The 20,662-nt window shown below is 47.0% G+C and overlaps 1 long non-coding RNA gene across 1 annotated transcript; it reads left to right on the top strand.

The window, feature by feature from the left end:
* Nucleotides 1-8,516: 8,516 nt before the first annotated feature.
* On the top strand, nt 8,517-11,748 carry LOC310910096. The gene is made up of 4 exons (XR_014590248.1): nt 8,517-8,676; nt 9,149-9,226; nt 9,344-9,413; nt 10,351-11,748. It is a non-coding gene; the product is annotated as an uncharacterized lncRNA (long non-coding RNA).
* Nucleotides 11,749-20,662: the final 8,914 nt, after the last annotated feature.

Raw genomic sequence — 20,662 nt, forward strand, 5'->3', positions numbered from 1 at the left:
GGAAGGCTCATCCTGACAGATATTGAAAAGCTAGCTGCAGAGTAGCTCTGAATTATGCATCTTGCAAAGCTGCTTTGGACCAGAGGGTCACTATTTTCTCTCATCTGATGGTGTGGCACTCTCTGCATCCTTTCCTCTGCCTTCTGAATGTCTCTCGCTTAGTTACAGAGCATTGGCAGGTAAGGCCCAGGCTGGGAAGCCATGGTGGCACTTCCTTTGCAGATGGTCAAAATGAGTACCTGTGGCAGGAAACGTGTTTGGGAAGGCTGGAGGCAGTGTTCTTATTTCACCTTTTGCATTCTTGATGAGATAGGATGAAACTTTTCAGGTCTAGTCATCACATGTGGAGTCAAGGGAAAGTTGATGGGGAAAATAGAAGTAAGAGTAATTTCCTCAAAGTGCTTTCTGTCGGCCAAAAAAAGGAGAGCACCATCAGATATCTTGTCTGAGGCTTTTTTTTGGGTGAGAACCAGGAAACAAGATAATAAACCCCAGTGAACTGCTGACTTTGAGAGACAGAAGTGTAACATGCCATCTATTGTGATAGCACCTGTGTTTCTTTGGGATCTGAAATGAAGGGACTTGAAGCTAGGCTTCTGTTTTATTTTCCTTGGCAGAGGTAAATTGCAAATAACATTTTAACTTTGTTAGGACATCTCTAAATGAGCTCAAGGTTGTTTTCTCTTTCTGTTTTGGCTTCTGTTGTCCCTTCTATGACAAGTCCTGCTCCCTTGCTGTGCACTTCAAACAGGTACTGCCCTGCTCCCTGGCGTGGTTTCTGTAGCTGTGAGGGGGCATTTCTTGAGGGCCCTTACAACCCAACCCATGCCATGACTCCGTGCTGAGAAGTCTCTGTTCAGTGCCACCCACAGGGTAAGGGGCAGTGGGTGGGACAGGGAGGATGATTAGGATTTAGGGAACCTGGATCTCTGTGCCTCACCTCTGGTGCATCAACTGGTGTAGCCAGCTCTCTGGTTGCCCTCCACCCAGGATCCGCATCCTAGGTCACCCCTGCTGAGCAGGATTTGCAGGGTGTGATGGGGCCAGAACCCCCCCAAACAGAGCTGGAACTGGCCTTAATAAGGCTTTTCCCTGGATGAGAGGCTGTTGTTTCCATGCAGGGCATGGGGCCAGCATTAGAGGTGCTGCTGCCTGTCTCTGTTGTGGGGGTGTTACGGCTGTGTCCCCGGAACACAAGAGTCATGTCCAGTCACAAGATGCTTGGGAATGCAGTGTGGGGTATTTTACCTCTGATAGGAGCCTATTTTGGGTGTAAAATAGCCAATTTTTTATGGCCTGGAGTTTTTTTGAACTAGGAGGAGTGTGAGTCTGACTGGTCAGGATGCTGCCTGAGAAGGGACAGTGAGGGCTGCTGCTTTGATTCATACACCAGTGGCACAGGAGCCCAGTGATATTTCTGCTGTGCAAATGTGGCTGGGAGTAGAACAGCAAGGGGCAAAGCTGGGCTTTGTTCCATAAATCCCAGAACACCTGGATTTAATCTCCATCAGCCAGAGAAGGGAATGAATCCTGGCGCCAGCCATCCTGGGAGCACTGGACTGATGTTACCATCTTCCGTACTATCTTTTGTGTTATCTGATTCTCCTTTGATCAGAGAGGGCAGAAAATGAAGCACGAGGTGCAGCTTGTTTTGTTTCTGTGGTCTCCAGGCTTGAGGCAGCTGCAGAACACTTTGGTTTCAAATATTCCTGCAAAACATAGTCACCTTGAACCTCTCGCTGGTACTTCTGGATTCTTCTGTCCCACTCTTCCTCTGATGCTTTACCTGGGAGGTGTGGGCTCAGAAACACATGCCCCTACTGGATGCATTTTTACACATATAAATTTAGATTCTCAGGAAAGTAATAATTTCTAATGAAAACATGTGTTTATAAAACACACAGAAAGCAGGTGTTTTGGCATACTTGTTAATAGTAGGCCTTGCACTTTGTTTCTTCTGTTTTTTCTTATCCTGTTTTTAGGAAGACTCCTAAACTGGAAAATTAAAAGTAAGGGAGAAAATGTTGCTTTTCATATTCTAAGTATTGCATTGGATTTTGTTATGTCAAGTGATAGCACCAAAATATAATCTGAATATTTGAGCTTCAGAACTCTGCCATTCAATCTTTTAAATTGTTTCAGTGATTAGAGGTGCAAGAAACACCAAATCCCAAAGCATTTCAAGCATTTCTATGTCTGTAACACTAAGTGCAACATCTTTAAAGCCAAGTCATCAGTGTGGGGTTTTCACATATGTGTTTATGGTCTAAAGGCCTTTATTGTGTCCCAAAAGCAAAAAGAAACCTGCCAAAAGCAGGCCTTCATTGCATATCTGGGGTTTCAATTTGTCGTTGGATTCTTCCCTGCAGTCTTCTCTTGGGCTCTTGTGCCAGAGGAGCTCTAACTCCACGGCCATACAGGGTGTCTGTTGCTTCAATAAATGGGAATTAAGTTGGCTAAGTCTGCCAGGAAAGCAAAAACATCCCTGAGGTTTGTTTGGTGAAGATATAACGTGAAGGTATCAGTACTAGGAGTGAGTGTAAGTGCTGATACTTTTGGGTTGCTGGTGCCCCTGGCCCTTCAGAAGTCAGGGCAAGGCTGAAGCAAGGAGAGAGCCTGCCATGGCTGCAGCTGAGGATGATATTGACTGTTTCAAACTGCTTGGTCCAAAACTGGGAAAAGTGGAAGAACAGCTTTTCTCCTTTCTCTCCATCACTGGGCAGAATTTTAAGATGATACTGCACTAAGCCCTTTATTTTGTGGTTTGTTTTTTTCCACCTGGCTTTTTAATGTATTTCAAAGCAGTGCAGTGAGGGGTAAGCTGGCACAGAAATGGGTATGTGTGTGTCCATGTGCTTCCAGGCAAATGTAGATGTGATGTGGAAAGCCTGCATGCATTTCCAGCCTTGGCGACACAGGCTTCTGAAAAAGCATAGCGGCTGTCCATAGGTATTTGTACCAAATTTGGAGGGCCATGTGTTTGTATCTGGGGAACACTCAGTTCACTGGGCCTGAAAGTCATCCCTGAAGTAGAGAACCTAAGGAATTTTTCCTAATTCCAAGTGTTATTCCTCAACATTCCTAATACAACGTAAAGTATCTTTTAAAGAGGCTTAGGTGTGTTTGGTTACCTTTGTACTGTCAGCAGGGGATTTGTTAGGCTGGCAGAAATGCTTTCTCACCTGGAGGTATGTTACAACAATCAACATAAGAATTAATCTGTTGTTGTTTTTTACCTTTTTTTCCTTTATAGTTTGGGGAAAATATTTGGCATAAATGAATCAAATGTGTTTAAGTACTTCTTTTCTAGAGGGGTGGTTTGTCATTTGCTTATGAATCCTCAAGCAAATGAAACTGGAATCTGAGAAATGGATTTGCCTGTGGATTCCTGCAGTTTATGGTCTGCTGGATCAGGGTTCTTTTGGACAAGATAGCTGTGAAGAAAATGTAAACTCTAGCTAAGATGAGCTAAATACTTACAAAAGAGGAATTATTTTAAAGAATTGGACTTCTTTTTCTGTTTGGGTAGTTGCGCCTCAGGGCGCGACCCAGGGGTGATCCAATAACTGCACCATCTTCCAGCTCCTTCCACCAAGGGTGCCACAAGAACTTACACCCTGAAAGCACTGAATTTGGGTCGTTGGGCATAAAGGAAAAACAAAAGCAGCTCAAGGCCTGCAGTCTTGTGCAGAGCAGTTGTTCTGAGCTGAAACACTTTCCTGTGCCAAAGCCACGGAAGGAGCGCTGGCCCCACGAGGTCCAAGCGTGGGCCCTGCACGGTGACGAGTGGCCTTAGCAGGGCTCTGTCATGAGCACGAGGTTTTCACAAACATCTGCCAAGGCTGCCTTCAAAGTGTTCCTGTGGTTTGGCTGTGCAGATCCTGACTGGGTTGGAGTGCAGATGTGCTCGAGGCTGGCAGGGCCCTCAGCATTCTGCATTGAGAGGACTGCGTGGCATGTTGATGCTCTTGTCATCAGGGAGCTGGCACCCAGCCAGGCCACATCTTTGCAAAGTTGTTGTGGCCAGTGTTGCTCAGTTCCTTCAGCACCACTAGACATATCTGGACATTTCTATTCATAGCTCCACTCCCTCCCAAATCGGTGTTTTTCTGCCCCAAAGCAGGCTGCCAGCCTGCAAGAGGGTTTTTTCCCCCTCCCATCCAAATTGCCATCTCATTGTGGAAGTAGTTAAAAAAGATGCTTCTGAGAAACTGATTTTTAAGTGTCTTTCATCATTGTTGATTGAATACAAGAGGTGGAAATAAATGCATTTGCTTTGACTTGATAGTTGGATTATGCATTCTTTTTCTCTGCTAATTTGTTCCTGTAGCCTTTTCCTTTTTTATCTGCCATTCCCCACAGTTTTGCTTTTGTTGCTGCTGAGAAACTTGGTGCTCATTTTCACTGTGCTTCTCTAGCTGTTAACTTCAGGCTTGCTCTTCTGCAGCACACTATGAATCCTGTGGCTTTCTCCTTGGATTTTTCTTTTCCTTGGCCACTGTGTTTTGGCAATAGTGTCAGGGAGTGAAAGGTGTTTTCTTTGTGCATGGGGATGGAAGCAAGTGCCCACTCTCAGGGCTCCTTTCTCACCCCACTTTGAGTTGCATATGGTTGGAGAATTGCTGTCCAGAGAATCACTTGCCCTATCACAGAACTCTCTTATTTTGTGTTTGGGACCCAAGCTATCAAAGGAAAGGCCTTTGCAGGATGGTGGCAGGATGCATGGGGCTCAGGGTCTGGGTTATTTATATGTCTCCTGACGTACTTTATTTTCTGTAAAGGCCTTTCAGACATGCTCAAATATCCTTAAATTCAGTCCATGCACTTGGTCTGGATAGGAAAACAAACAAAAAAAAGGTGCTTGGCAGAAATGGAGTGCTGTTGTAGAATATTGAAAGGCGGTGTGTTGCTTTCCCCTTGAAGTTTTCCATGTTCTTTGATGTTACTTGGCTCTGTGCAGTGACACAAGGTTGGATTCCTGCCTATGCAAATAAGCAGGGCTGAATTTTTTTTTTTTTCCTGAGAATATCTTACCACTGAGAGGCCTCTTCATTTGGTTGTCCCTGCACACTGATTGTTTTGATTTAAGCTTCTTTTGGGACTACACAGAATAACATCATTCAGCAAGAACTTCTAATCCACCCCAGTACCTCTTCTGCAAGGGCTTGTGGACACACATGCTGTCACTTTGTCAGTCACCTCAGAAAGGTGCCAGTGGCTCTGAAGCTGATTTGTTCCACCTAGGCACCAGAACCAGCTGTAGACTTCCCCCCTCCCTTTTCAGGGTGAGGATGTGGTGAGAGCAACCAGACAATGAATGGGATCTGAGGCCACTTGCTCCCTTTTGGTCAGATGTGTATCTTGTACCGTGGATGGCCTTTCAAGGAGCAAACACTCTGGAGCAGCAGGATGGTTTCTGTAGACACTGAGTGAGACCCTGTCTGCCAAGTGCCATGTCACAGCTCTACACTGCAGGCTCTGCCAGTGCTCCCACAGACCTAATGAAGTGTTTTAGAGTCAATTGACTGCTTCAGCTAAGCAGGTGTCTGACAAGTCTCAGTGTTGCCTTCTGGGCTCCTGTTTATGGAGAGGAGAGTCTGGCCTGAGAGATACCAGGCAAGTGACATGGTTCAGCTGCCATGTCTGGCCTCAATTGCCAGGAAAAGATACAGCTGTGTTGCTCAGAATAGAGGTGGGGCATGGCTGGGGCTGCTGCTGGGGAGGGCAGCAGTGGTGGCTGCTGCTGGGTCACATCCAGGGAGTAGCACATTGGAATACTTGACGTTTCCTTAAATCTTCGTGTTTGCTGAGTTTCCTCACTTGACCTGGAGTATCTTTCATAACTGTGACCTGTGTTAGGCTGTGTGGTCTTTTTTTTGTTTTGGCGTTGTTTTCCTAGATAAAATCAAAGCGTTGGGTTTAGCACGTGAAAGATTAAAGAGGTTTTACCAGAAGTTGGAGAGAGTTGTCTAATTTTTCTTGCTACAAGCTTGAGTTTTTCTTTCCTTTTTCAATATCTGCTGTGTTGGGTGTCCCAAGGAGGGCTGGATTCCTCACAAATGGTCTTAGGAATTGGTGCTAATTCTGCTTTTTCTGAAGGTGTATCAAAGTGTGCTACTTTAATGACTATTTTTTCCACTGAAAAGCTTTCCCTCGCTGACCATCAATGCATGTATGTGTTTTAATCATGTAGCCTGATGTACTAAGAATATTACTTTCTAAGCAAACACCTAAGCTGTAGTAGATTTCTGTTTGGTTTGTGTCTGTGAGACATGGGATTTGTGCTGGAAAGGATGCTGTTGGGAAGAAAGGATGGAGTAAATCTGCACTGGGGATGTGCAGTGAAGGACTGATTTGCAGGGAAAAGGGAGTATTTATGAACTATATCAGTAGTTCCCTGAAACTTGAGGGTCCAGCAGTGATGAGGGTGGTTAGAATTGTCCTGTAGGGATGAGCCATAAACAACCCAACTGAGCCCCTGAACTCTCCATGGATGTTTGAAACACTTCCACAGAAAGGCAGCAATGATTCCATGACAAAGTAATAGGTGATTGCTTATGATCAGTGGGGAATTTCCTTTGGAATTATCAATCGGAGAGTGTATCGAAGCAGAGCACATCTTTTGGTTCTTTTTCTGGTCTGTAACCTCATCTCTGGCTTTAATGAGTTTTGTGTGATTTCACCTTGAAACTCAGGGTGGGGCTTGAATAGTCTGTGTTGTTTTACACAACTGCTTTGGTTATGGGTCAGAGAGGGAGAAGATAAATCACTTTTTGTTATCTTGAATTTTTCCATCCGGGCACGTGGGAGTAGCTTGGTGCTGGCACAGTTCTCCAAGAAACAACAATGTTTGAGAGATTTAAGCCTTAATAACTACTCCATTTTGTCTCAATTGCAAAGATTTTTTCCTACAGTGCCAGACAGATGAGGAGAAAAAACTTCTGTTATTAATAGAAAATGATCTGTTATTCCTTGTGGAGTCTTTTAATTCTGTTGTATGATGTACTGTCCACTATTTTTCTAACAAAACCTGTTTGAAATTTAGGTTAAGGATTAGAATTTAGGACTGCTGACTACAAAATCTTCTGAAGCCTGAAGGACTGGAGTGATGACTGCTCTCAACAAAGGTTCTTTACTAACATCTTGTCAGATTCCTCTCAGCCCTAGGCAGGAAACCTCTGGGACCGTGTTGTTGGTCAGAATTAGGGCTGTGTTTAAGACTGACCCAGGTCAGGTCAATGTTTACCCATAGATGTGGTGTTTGGGCCCCAACACTGAGCTACAACAGGATCAGGGTGAAAGATGCTGCACTTTGTTGAATCCTGCGATTTTAGATACTTCCCCCCTGGATGTGGCTACAGTGGAAGGTGATGCTGCCTCACAGCGAGCTGAAGGTAAACCTGCACGTCCTGTGGGCATTGCTGGCCTTCATCTCTCTGTTGTGCCATCAGACCGTGGGAATTTGCAGCTGTCACTGCCACCCCACACACGAGCTCCAGAGGTGTGTCTGTGCAGTGTGGGAGGTCATCTCTGGGATTGCAGTCACCCCTGGGAGTATCCTTTTGTTCCATAGCAGCCAGATGCAGTGTTGGGGACACTCCAGGTTTGTCAGCTTCAGAGTTTGATTCGAAAAGTCACTGAAACAAAAAATGACAGTGAAGTTTGTCGAAGTGGTGCTGTCAGACCCCAATTGACAGGCTGTGCTTTGTGTTGGAGGTGGTTGTGTATTTGCACTGCAGGGAATGAATGCCCCCTTCCAAATTCAGTCCAACAGATCTTGAAGGCTCTTACAGCAACATTTTATTCTTTACTTCCCTTTGTGATAATTTATTCTTCAAATTGCTATGAGCGATAATTTGATTTTTCCTGGAGAAAACTACATGGCAGAGACAGTTTGCAAAGGAGCCCAGACTTGTGTTTGGAGAGTGCCGAGAGCTGCATCTACCTGTGCTCTTGTTCCTACGGCAGCGGAAAGAAAATAAGCTATGCAAAGTCGTCTTTTCCAGTGCTTTCACCTCGAAAAGCTCTTCCTGGAAGACAGGGAACAGATATTTATTTCTCAAGCTCTCTGACTGGGCTGGGAGCACTGAAAAGATGAGGAATATTTTAATTTCTTTCCAGCAGTTTTCGAGACAATCACGGGCGCGGGTATGTTTGTTGTGGTATGGTGTTTTCCCCTTTTACGCCCCAAGCACCACCCCGCTCCCCGCCCTGCCGGCGGCCCGGGGACACCGAGGTCTCCCCGTGTCCCCGCGGGACGGGCGCGCCGCGCCGACACTTCAGACTGACTCGCTGCTGGTGCCTGCTGGCCGAAAAGTGGTACTGCAGCAGGGGACAGCGCATGCGCGCTGTCTACGGAGAGCCGCTTGTCACGTGACCATCGAGGACGACGCGGAAACAGCAGTGAGCATGCGGAGTGGAGGATTGGCGCCCGGCGTCACGTGGTATCTAAGGGCGGAACAGCGCCCCCGGTGACGCGCATACGCCGTGGCGTTCCCACGCGGAGTGCTGCCGCCCTGTGGGGAGCAGCCGGCACTGCAGGGCAGGAGCCGCGGCAAACGGTGCCCGGGAGCAGCGTGGGAGTAGCGCCGGTCCCGGCCGTGTTAGAGGCCGTTGAGGGGCGTGGTGAGACAACAGAGGAGCCGAGCGGTTGCTGTGGCTGCAGCCGCGTTGAAGGTGAGCGGGGACTGGCCACCCGGCGGGGTTCGGGAAGAGCCCTGGAGAGGGGGACGGCGCCTGCAGGGGCGACTCCGGCACAGGCAGCGGGGACTTGGCTGGGGGCGCGGGGCGAATGAAGGTTTTCCCAGCGCGGGCACGGAACCGGGAAGTAGCCGCGGGGCTGCGGCCGGGGCTTGCAGCCAGCACGGCGGGGCCGCCTGGCAGCGCTTCTCCTAGGAAACCAACACTGGAGTTTGTCCCCGCCCGGCCCCGTGGCAAGGGGCAGCGCAGCAGAGGGGGGAGCAAGAGGAGCAGTGTGGGGCGCAGGGAAGAAGGGGCTGGAGACAGAACTTGGGTGTTTCTTTTATTAGTATGAACGTGCAGAGCAAGGGAGTGAGGTGGGTTGGAAGCACTGCGCGCGCTCGGGCAGGTGAACTCGGGAGAGGGAGTCGCTTTCCTGAGCTCCTGAAGTTCCATTTGTCTCTCTCAGGAGCAGTCATGCAAAGTTTCCCGTTTGGAGCTGGGCTCCAAAACGAAGGAACCTGAAATTGCTGCCTCTGGTAAAACTGTGAGTATATGAAGCTTGCTACTGTAAGCAGCCAGTAACTTCCACTGTCATTTTAACTATTAAAAATGGGGACTTTTATTTTTTTCTGCACACAAACCACTTGGCTTTTCCATGCAGGGTTCGCCAAGGCTGTGAATTGCAATTCAGAGCATCCTCAGCCTCCTGATGCTTGGGGCTGCGGCATTTGGTGGGTAGAAAACATTGCTGTCTGTCTCACCTGGATTTGGATGGGCATTTCCAGAGTTCCTCAGACTGGGAAAAGGCCAAGAGGGTGGTGGGAAGGGCTTTGTCCCACGTTTGGACAGCATCAAGGCAGGGAGGGTTTTGAAATTTCTCTTGTCTTTGCTTTCCCTGCTCAGGGTTAAGTTGGTGTTTGCTGAATGGGGTGTGGAGTGAAGAGGTCTCTGTTGGGAGAGTGGGAGACAGAGACATCCCTCCTTGGCGTGTCCTGGGTGGGCAGAGAAATCTGATACTGGCAGAATGGGTTTGTGGATATTTGGTCACTCCAGGGTTGCCAGCATGTCTTGGGTGTTGCTGATTCAGGGCAGAGGGGAGCAGGGCCCGATGGACTCTGGGACTGGGTGTTTGGTCATTGCTGGAAATGACCAGCTGGGCCTTCTCTGAGGCTGTGCTGGATGTGGATTCATGTCCTTTCTGGCCTCAGGTTTGTGCAGCAGGTGGAGACTGGGCAGGTTTGGGGCCTAGAATATCCCAGGTTCGTAATTCTTTGTCACTATTTGTCTCCTTGTGGAGGAAAAGAGTCCATGCTTGGCTGTTTGCTCCCTGCAAACAGCAGAGTCCAGCCCTGAGGTTCCTCAGCGTTTGTGTGACTCTCTGTCAGTGTCACCACAGGTCCCTTTGCCATCCCCCTGCTGAAGGGTGGGAGCTGTGCCGAGCCAGGGGCACATCACCTTTGGAGAAACTGCTTTGTATTGTAGAGCTGCAGAAGTGGTGTGTATCAAAAGAGTGGTTTGAGGGTTTAAAAAGGCAGAACAGGTAATAGACAAATCAGCTCCAATAGGCTGCGGATCATCCCCTGCTATTTACAGAACACTTAGTCCAATAGTGAAGCAAAACTGTGGCAATGATTCTAAGCAAGAGTTGTACTTTATTTTTTTCTCAAGGTCACTGGGAAGCGTGGGAGAAGAACTGAAGGAACACTTCTTGTCAGCCTGGCAGAGAAGCAGCAAATTGTGGTGGAAGAATATCCACGAGTACCTGTGAGATGATGATCTACAGTTTTAAAATGAACCTGGAAAGGAAACCAGGTTATTTTGAAGGAAAACCTCAGGTAGAACATGTGAGAAAGATTATTTGATGAGGGATTTCTTTGAGGTTAGAAATATGTTGATGTTAGGGTTTTTTATTTAAGCAAAGCATCTGAAAACAGTCCAGGAAGGTTACAAGAGGTTACTGCAGAGCTGAGGACACACCTGGGATTGCTGCTGCCTTGTCTGCTGCTCCTGCACTCTCAGCTGGTTGTCTCAGGATGGTTTGGCTGAAGATAAAATTGCCACTCTCTGCAGAGCTGCATCAATATTCTTAAGTTCCAAAGGAGGATTGTCCTGTGTTGTTGGCTTTTTAGGAGCTTTAGTTTTTCCTAAGAAAGAGCATTATAGCCTTGGTGTTGTGTTCGGCCAGGGTAGTGCCTCTGGTCCCTTTTGAAAGGAGAAGCTGGAGCTTGGATTTCTCTCTCCTACATGGCTTTGGTGGTAAAGGGGAGTTCTAAAGGTGCCTGCAAAGGCACGACTGGATGCTTTGGAAGTCAGGAGTGGTTGTGACTTTACATGCTGGTTTTGATTGGGAATTGAGCAGGTGTACCCTACTGATGTATTTGATTTCCTTTGGCTCTTCTGCTTGAAATAAAAGTGCCATTCCCCTCTGTCCCTTCCATAATTCCCGGGTCATTATTTATCCTGTTATGGCTGGCTAATGGGCAGAGGAAATGCTGCCTGAAGTGTGGTCTACAGCAGATGTGAGCAAGCTCACTCATGAGCTTCAGACTTCGTGAGCTTCAGAGTCCTTGGATGCGAGACAAACAGAGGCTTACTTCAAAAGCTCTTCAAAGGAGAAGGTGAGGTATTTTTGAGGCTTCCATCTAATTCAGTTAAACCTTTTCTTATCACTTATGACAGACATAAGGACGATGGTCCCCCAGCATGCCAACTGCTCGGTCTCACACTGAGGTTTCCCCTTGATCTGGCTACTCAGCCTCCTGCCTTTCCCTCCACACTGTTCCTGTGAGGGCAGTGCTGATGCATTCCCCAAAAGTCAGGTTTGCAGGTTTTAGCTTTAGGCTGTTGTTTTGAGCTCTGCTTTTTCATACTTGTCACAGCCTGTGCTTTTCACAAACAGTGACTTTGCCCCGACGACTCCCTGCTCTGCAGTCACACTTTATTGTATTTAATTTGTGCTTCCCCCTGCTTTTTTATTCTTGTCCTTTCCCAACTGTTTCACTGCTCTGTACATCTTCACAATTGTATCTGTGTGGTGTTCGAGTCTCTTAATTAAAATAAGTAATAAATGTGGGATCTTGAGACTTTTTTTTTTTTTTTTTTTTGGGGGGGGGGGGAGGGGGGGGGGCGGGTGGACTTGGCTTGCTCTAAGAAGCCAAAACCTACCTTTTAAGAGTTTCTTTGTTAATGTAGTTTGTGAGCAGTAGGGCCTGTGGGGTGAGAGCACAGGTTCTGATTGCCCTAACTCAGGTACAATCCTGTTTCAAGCCGCGAGTTTAGGCACAAACTGATTTTACAAACCGCGTTTTCTAAGTAATAAGAATAACCTAAATAGAAGCATAGAATCCCAGGGCGGGGCTGGGCGAGCCCCTGTTTCTGAAAGGACGGGGCAGGATGGGGGTGATGGCTGAGTGACAGCGGCGGGAGGCGGGGTGGCCCGGCCTGTCGGAACGGGGCGGAGGCTGAGTGGTCCCGGCGGTGCCGTGCGGGCCGGGGCTCGAGGCTGCGCTCCCGGGCACCGCCCGAGGCCTTTCCCCGCGGGCGACCCCGCCCCGCCCTCTTCTGCGGCCCCCGCCCCTCACGGGCGGCTCAGGGAGGGGCGGGGTCTGGCGCCGTTTTCCAATCAGCGCTGCGAGTGGCGCACGGGAGCGGCCAATGGTGAGGCAGGGCGGCAAACTTGGGTAGCGGAAGGCGCGCGCTCCTTCCGGGCTGCCCGAGGGTCTGCGCGGCCGCACTCCGGCCGCTCTGGGGTGGAAATGGCGCCTTTTAAAGCGTTTGTGTTTCAGGCCAGTAGCGAGACTGATGCCGGAGCGCGGGATGGGCGCGGGAGCAGGTGCAAGGTAGGCGCGGGAAGCTGCGGTAGGACCCGCAAGCTGTTGGTCTCTGGGCCTGGTGGCGGCTGGGTCTCCCTGGGCGGTTCTAGCAGTGCGTAGGAGTTAATTTGTTCAGGTGTTGTCTGAAGAATAATGTATTATATTTATTCAAGTTTCGGTGGGTGTACTGAAAATTTGATGTTCTTGCGTACGTGAGAACTCAGGCCCTGCTTTTGGAGCGGTAAAATAAGCCTTTAGAGTACTCTGGATACATAACAGAAAACACACCGTGGTAAAAGTTACTTTTGGAGTTAGTTTTGTAGGTTTGCAGAAGTGCTGAGTCTTGGAGAGTGGCTTAAGGTAAAAGCAGAACAGGGAATAGACAGGTGCGCTCCAGTAGGCTGAGGACTGTCTCCTTATACTTGTAGAGCCCTTAACCCAATAGTGCACACAAAACCACTTTAAGTAAGAGTTGTACTTCATTTTCTCGTCCTCACTGGGAAATGTAGGACGAGAACTGAATGAGAATTTCTTGAAGGCCCTAGCAGGAAGAGGAGCAGCAACTTGTGTTGGAAGAATTTCCATGAGTAACTGTTAGGTCATAAACTTGACAGCTTCAAAATGAATCTGAAAATCAAAACATGTTTTTTTTTGAAGGAAAGCCCTAGGAAAACATGTGAGAAAGATTATTTGATGAGAGATTTCTTGAAAGCAAGAAAGATGTTGATGTTAGTTTTTTTTAATATGACTTCTGCTTGAAATAGAAGTGTCATTCCTCTCCGTCCCTTCCATCCTTACAGGGTTATTCTTTTTATTCTGTTCTGGCTGGCTAATTGGCAGAGGAAATCCTGCCTGACGTGTGGCTCCACAGCATATGCGAGGAAGGCTTCGCATGAGCTTCAAACGAGTCACAGTTTTTGCTGCCTGGCAAATGTCCTGGGAGCTGTTCCACTTGAGATATTCAGGGAGAAATGCAACACAAAAGGTTAAATCTGTCCCTGAACTGAGAGAGGATGGAACTGTACTGTGACGGTTTAGCCTTGAAAATGGAAGCACTCTTTGGCTTATCCAACATATTTAGCAAAATGTTGGAAAAAAGGTAAAATACCTATTGGCAGCTGTGGCCCGTGACTCCCTCAGTTCCATCTCTGGTCTGAGTAGTTCTGAGCTCCTTGGAAAGGAGCTGCAATTTTTTCGTTCTCCAGCTGGGGTCACCTCTGGGCTAGGCAGAGCCAGTGCAGCCCGGGAGGGGCTCTCAGTGCATGCAAGAGATATTTCTGGCTGTAGGGAAAGGCAGTACGATTTAACTTTTATAGCCTAAAACGGTCTTTTTCTAGACCTTGTAATTCACAAGGTTTTTGGGGTAGCTTTTTCACGTTTATTTCTTCTTTTCTGCTGCTCTGATGTATGTCTGTGATCCGTCTGTGTGTATTTTTAGTGCTGTCATCGAGGTGGTCCAAACTCTGTTTCTCTGGCACTTTGCTGGCTTACAGGACACCCCATAATGTTCTTTTAAAACACTTCAGTGTGGAAAGAAATTTCAGCTAGTGGTTCAGAAGTTATTGTTGGCTGCGATCACAAAGACACATTAGGAGACATTTTTGGTTTTCTCTATTGTGTATCTCCTGAGCCAACAGAGAGCAGGTATTCCCTGTGGAACTGTGGAGTTCCTAATCTGGACAGTGCCCCCTGTATCACCAGTAGGGCCACAGACTGTTCTGTACAGCATTAGAGGCTGCAGAGGAGCCCGGGTGGCTGGAGTGATGCTGGCGCAGTGAGATCCTGGCTGTGCTCTGTAGGGCACCCGTGTGGTTGCTGCTCTTCTCTGGACACTTTGGAGGGGGCTGGAAACTGCTCCTTCCTGGGAGACGAAGGCACTGCAAGCTGTGGGTTTACCTGGTGCAGAGCTGGATGACAGGGTTACTCCAGAAAGATCAGAGGGAAGAAATCTAAAAGCTTTCTAGAAGCTGAGTAGGTGCAATCTTGACAAAGCTTTTTGTAATCCTAATTTTGCCGTAACATTATCCATAGCCAGGCTCAGCCCCCGGTTGGAAGGCTAGCAGCACTAGCTGCTTGTTCCTGTCATGGGGATATTCCATCTAGCTCTGGTGAGCAGGGTCAGTGCTCTCACCTGCTGTTGCCTGTGGGAGCCCTGCTGCTGTGTCTGGACCCTCAGCAATCAACCCCTTCCAGAAGATGAATTACTGTGTCTTTTCTAGCTGTACAGCCACCCTATCCTTTAGAAAGAAACTCAACCCCAACAACACTAGCTGGGGTTCCTATTTTCTCCCCTTTTCTTTGCAGACCACCCATATGGCAGCTTGGTCTGGAAGGTTTGTTCTCTAAAGTGAAGCTGTTGTGACAGAAGCATTGCATACACTTGCTTGTTAAGCCAGGTCTGTTCCAAACCTGATCTGGAAAAGTGTATGTGAGAAATGAACTGCAGGAGGTGGGATTCACCTGAAAGCCAGTTACAAGTCTCATGACCAGAAGAATTTGGCAGGCAGACAGGTCCTGACTTCTTTACACAGGTGTGTGTTTACCCTGTCTAGCCCTAACCTCTACTTTGGTATGCATTAAATGTTACTTGTTTATTCAAGGTGATAAAGGGCCCTGTGGATATTAGCACTGGTATTGACAAAAGCCTTAGGAAATTATGCAATAGTTGGGAACTCCTTTTGTATGTCCCAAAGCAAGTCTCTCAGCAACTGTGGTGATCTTTTGGGAGAAGCTTGGTGTGATGGGCCAGGGGGGAGGACTCCATCCTCACTGATGTGTCTGAGGACCCTGTAAGCTTGGACGTGGCTTCCATGGTGATTGGAGCAAATTCTAGTTGTGTTTCTATAGGTAGCAGTGCAGCCATCAAGAGCATTGAGGTGCTTCAAATAATTACGTGGAATATTTTGGTGGAAATTAGGGAACTTGGGAAGATGAGGATTCATCCTTTCTCTGCTGTTCTACTGACTGGGGTGGGGGGGAAGGTTTCTGCCAATAAAACCAAACCACAAATCATAGGAAAACCCCAAATCTTGGTGCTGGTGTTCTCAGTTATGTGAGAACTACAACCAGATCATCAGATGAAACCCATGCCTGCGAGAATGGAACACGTTGATTTTTTTCTGCCCCTGTGTATTGGCTGTGAAGGTATTTGGGTGGTCCTTTTGGGTTTCAAATGTGTGTTCCTGAAGTTGGGCAAGAGCACTGGTAACACTTGTTTCCCTAAAGCCTCCCACAGCAGCTCCTGCAGGTGGCTTGGAAAAGCTTTCCAGAGGACTTGTTTCACATGTGGAAATTGCTGAAGCTGAGAACGGTGTTGGGTCTGACCAACAGTATCCTCCTGACAGGATTTCTTTCCCCTTTACTGTTTCGCAATATCCCCAAAGGGTTCCCAATTAAGAAAAAGAGGGTCTTATAGAAATGTGTTTTCTTAAAATGAAGCCATCTTTGTGTATTTAATAAATTGCGATGAACATGGCATGAGTAATGCAGGGAGTCATAAGTAATGTCAAACACTTCTGCCCTTGCAGTACAAAATACCTGTCAAATTGCACATCACTGGACAGTGTAGTGTGAAAGAGACTGCCTTTCCCCCAGATGTCAGATTTCAGTTTCATCTCTTTAAGGCTTAGTGTGCATTTCTTCCCAGTGCAGCGGGGGATAGGTAGGTGTGGAAATCGTGTTACTTGCTGAGACTGCTTGTGCAGGTGACAAGTAAAACCTTTTGTCTCCAGAAACCATAGGTGTGATGCTCTGCCTCTGATACACATCATGCTGCACGTTTGACAACAGGTATGATGGAGCACAAAAGCAGTTGGAGTGCTCAGAAATGGAGCTATTAGATCTAGAGTCCTCTGGACCCCAAAACAAGCTGTGGGGAAGCTGGCTGTCCCTTTATGTTCATCCTATATGGTCCCTTTATGTCCCTTTATCAGAAACAGTTGATTTCTGTTATTTCACTTACAGGATCAGGAAGCAGAAAAGGGAAAAGCAGCAGGAAGGTGATAAGAAAGCAAGCAGAGAATGTTATTTCAATTGGTAGAACAGGCTAAGGCAGGTCTGAAGTTCATTGTTCATTTTCTTTGTGTTTATTAGCTGTTACTTACAAAGAACGAATTAATATAATTATTGCTTTCCTCCCTTCCTGAGATCCATCTCCTGAAGTCATAGCTGTGGTAGCATGAACAGATCATTCCCATTAAATAGTAGTGCATGAATTGTGGATGGTTTTAAATGCCTAAAAATGGCATGATTTCCTGTAGTGCACATTCCTCACAACCAGGCTGCTGGCTGTGACTCTATGCACAAAAGCATGTGGACAACAAGGAGAAATGTAGGGCATCTTTTATTTCTTCATTCTTTGCTGAAATTTACTAAAGTGAAGTACAAGTTAGGAGAGCTGAGTATATTTCATGGAGTACATGAATTGTATCATTTAAGTGACATAAAAGCTGTAAATAATGACCAGGTACTTGTGCTGTGGGGCAAAAGAAAAGCTAAATGTCCTTCCTGTCCAGAAGAACTCTGGTTTTTGGTCTTAAAGACTGAAAACAGAGACTTCAGGCTGTGGTGGGACTCGCACGCTTTTAAAGATGACTTAAAGATGACACACTTTTAAAGATTGACTGGCTCACAAATTTGCTTCTCTATCTTGAATTTCCTTTCTGTAGTAGCCTTTTGCTAATTAAGTACTCAAAAACAATTGCCACGTTTAAGGTCAGAAAATATCAGTTAAAAAGCTCTTAATGCAGATCACGAATAGCCAGGTTTCCCTTCAGGCTGCTCGAACAAGGCAGAGAACAGGTTTCTGCTGGCTATTCACCACGTGTGGGGGTGTTGGGGTGCTTGGGAGGGAGGTGCAGTCATGCCCCTGCAGCAGGCAGCGGCTGCTGGATGCCGTTAAGGGAGCCACAGCCCCATCTGTGTGTGTATGTGTGCTGCTGAGCTGCAGTCTGGCTTGAGACAGCACTATATCATGGAATTAAAGCTCTCCTGCTGGAGGAAGGCTCTTGGGCTCCATTCTGACCTCACTCTTCCTTTGCTGCAGTTGCCTGGGCTCTCCCTGTGTGGAATTGGGAGCTGTAGTTGCCTCATGTTGTCAGCAGTAGCCTGTCAGAGGTATAGGTGTGAACCCATTGACTGCTATAGAAGCTAAAATCAGTTTCATATGAGATTCCACTGGGAAGTTGGTACTCTGGAGGTAGTTCTTTACTGCTGCTGGGCACACCTGAAGTGCCCCTTCCTGAATCCCTTTGTGAAACACCTTGACTGTTGTCAGGAAGCTGTCACTGCTGACAGGTCTTAGCGACATTTTAGGCTCTGTACATGTACATTCATGTACAGCTGAATTTTGGTGCTGCAGAACTTGGTTGAGGAGCAGTTGTTTCAGTGGGATTGGGGTTATGCTTGTGAGCATCAAGTGAATTAAAAAGAATTGCTTGATGTAGTTAATGCTGCTGGTGTGAGGGGGGTGCCATTGCTGTGAGACCTCTCAGCATGGCCTGGCAGTGTCCAGAAATGCCCCACCGTGTTCTGTCAGGTTGGAGCCGGCTGAGGAAGACAAAACTAATTTTGATCACTTCCATCAACCTGAGAAATAGAAGCCAAATCTAAAAATCATAGAATGGAATCACGAAATAGGTGGGGTTGGAGGAGACCTTTAAAAATCATGAGTCCCACCCCCTGCCATAAGCAGGGACAGCTTTCTTACAGTCTTTTTGAATTGTTCTTCCTTCCTTTCTCGTATGACTATGAGAGAGAAATCCTAACGTTTGAGGTGGGAGTTATTCATTCCCCCTTGAAATTTGGTTTGCAAGAATGATTAATTGCATCTCTTTGCAGCACTAAGTGTGCTTCTGGACTTGGGACTGAACTGTACTATGTGCATGTTTGGGTTGGTAATAGAGAATTTGGTGGCCATAACACACACCTTGGCTTTCCAAGAGAAGTCAGAGGGGTTATACTGGATTCTGGGGTAGCTCAGTGGAATTGAGCTCAATTCCCCAGGACTTAGAATGTATGGAAAGTAGTGCCTAATTAAGAGGACATAAAGCAAACTCCAGATAATTTAGATCATCAAAGGCATTAGAAAAACGAATTTTGACAGTCTAGTAGGTGACACATTACACCAGGGACTACAAATTGAGCTGAAGAAGAGACCTCAGATGTTGCAAGGACCAATTGCACCCTGTACAGTTTCACTGGAGTGTAGCATCTGCTGGGCACCCCCTCTGCCACAGAGGACCTTTCCCTCAGGAACAGTCCTGTAACCTCACACCACCAGGTGCACCTGCAAGCTCCCATTCCTGTAAGGCACAGAACAAAGGAAATGCTTTGCCAGGTGCAGTTCACACCTGCACTAGCAGTCAGAAATGTGCTTGAGGTTCACATGGGTGCAGTGGGAGCGTGGCAGGTCAAGAGCTGAGCTCCAGCCAGGAGCTCCTGGGAACTGTGTGGGGCCAGCTCCTCACCTTCTCTCTCTGCCCCTGCCAGCCCATTGGGCACAGGTGTCTGGAGACTGCAGAGATGCTCCTGTACCCCACTGTGAGCCTGGAATGGGACAGCTGGTGGCACAGGGATGGACCAGGTCGAGCCTGTGCTGCTGGGATGATGCACAATGCACACAAAGTGCCCACCCTGTTCGGAAAGGTTTGCTTTAGGAAGCTGAGCTGCCAAGGAGGAGGCCAGAACACAGGGAACCTGGTTGGAATGCAGAGGTGTCTATGGACATTTCCTAATCATCCTTTAAGGCAGTTCCTGGAAACTTGTAATTGTGAGGTATTTTGTGAAAGGATAGGTAGCATCCATACCTAGGAGGTGAGTAATTGTCAGCTGCTATGTGATAGTTGCACGTGGAAGGCAAACCAGGTGGGAGATGGAGCACTGGCACTCCTAAACTGAAAAGGAAACACATATCCAGTAGCTCTGAAATAAACCAGAATCTCATAACCAGACCTGAGCTCATAATCACTTGGGAATGTATTTGTTCCATTCCCCACAAATTAGTACTCATGATAATGAACATTTTTGCGCTTATGGTAATCTCTTCTGATAAATGCTGTTATGTGTAGCTGACCAAAGCAGAGCAGCATTAATAAAGTGTTTGCAATACTCTATGCAGTTAAGTAGAAAAACAAAGCAGGAAAAAAAAGGAGAAGGTATCTTTTGGAAATAGTAATTTTCTCCTGAAGTTGGCAGAGAAGCTACAGTGCAGTCCTGGCAGAGACACAAGAATAGACACATTGCTGTGAACTGGAGGTCTGTGCTGGTGTTGGGGGGTCTGTACACCTGGAGGAGGGGCTGGTGGGCCTCTTGGTCAGTGTATAATCATTTTGTGGTTTTTTTTCAGCCCTTTCTTTATACTTCTTGTAATTTTTATTTATATAAGCTCTCAGATTAGCTAATGTGCTGAAAGGACTATGGATGACTCTTTCCTGTGCATGAAGTCTTTATAACACCCGTGTCAATGAGCGTGTCCAAACACTTGGCTTTTTTTGATGGTAGGTTTCTAATCCATGCCTTCTGCTTCATTTTGAGCAGAACAATGCTGTTGAATCAGTTCGCATTTTGACTGGTGGGGAGAATTCTAATTCTTGCTAGAGGAACTTGAAGTATCTTGTGCATGTCTTGGCTAAATTGTAGTGATGTGGTTTATTGCTCAGACTAATCACTAAAAAAGGTGAAAAAGCAAATTGAGATCAAAATGGTCTGTGTCACACTAGTCTGCTGCAGCGGGACAAAGCAAGTGAAGTTCTGGTCTCTGGAGAGATTTCTGCACCTGTCCAGCCTTTTGTTTTCACTGCTGGATTTAACCCCAAAACCTTCCCTGTTGTAGATGCTGGTAGAAAGACCGAGCTGAGTAAAAGCTAAATTGACATTTTCATGAGGATTTCAATTGTTTAGGAACCTTACCTGTCTCTTGTTCTTTCCTGCCTGCTTTTTCTCCAGTCTTTGATTCTTGTAAATATGTAAGTTTGTTTTTTCAACTGGTGAAGCCAGGAGCATCCATCATGCCTGCTGCTGCTTTGCCTGCATGCTTGCGCCAAGTCAACACCCTGTATTGTGCTGAGGGGGCTGTTCCTGGCGAGCCAGCTCAGAGCTCCTGACTGGGTGTCCCATGCAGCAATCCCAGTGTTAAAACCAAGGACCAGTTCTCTCAGATCATGTAGTAG

Source organism: Zosterops lateralis, assembly GCF_965231275.1.
Source record: "Zosterops lateralis genome assembly, chromosome: 5".
NCBI classification, from domain to species: Eukaryota; Metazoa; Chordata; class Aves; order Passeriformes; family Zosteropidae; genus Zosterops; species Zosterops lateralis.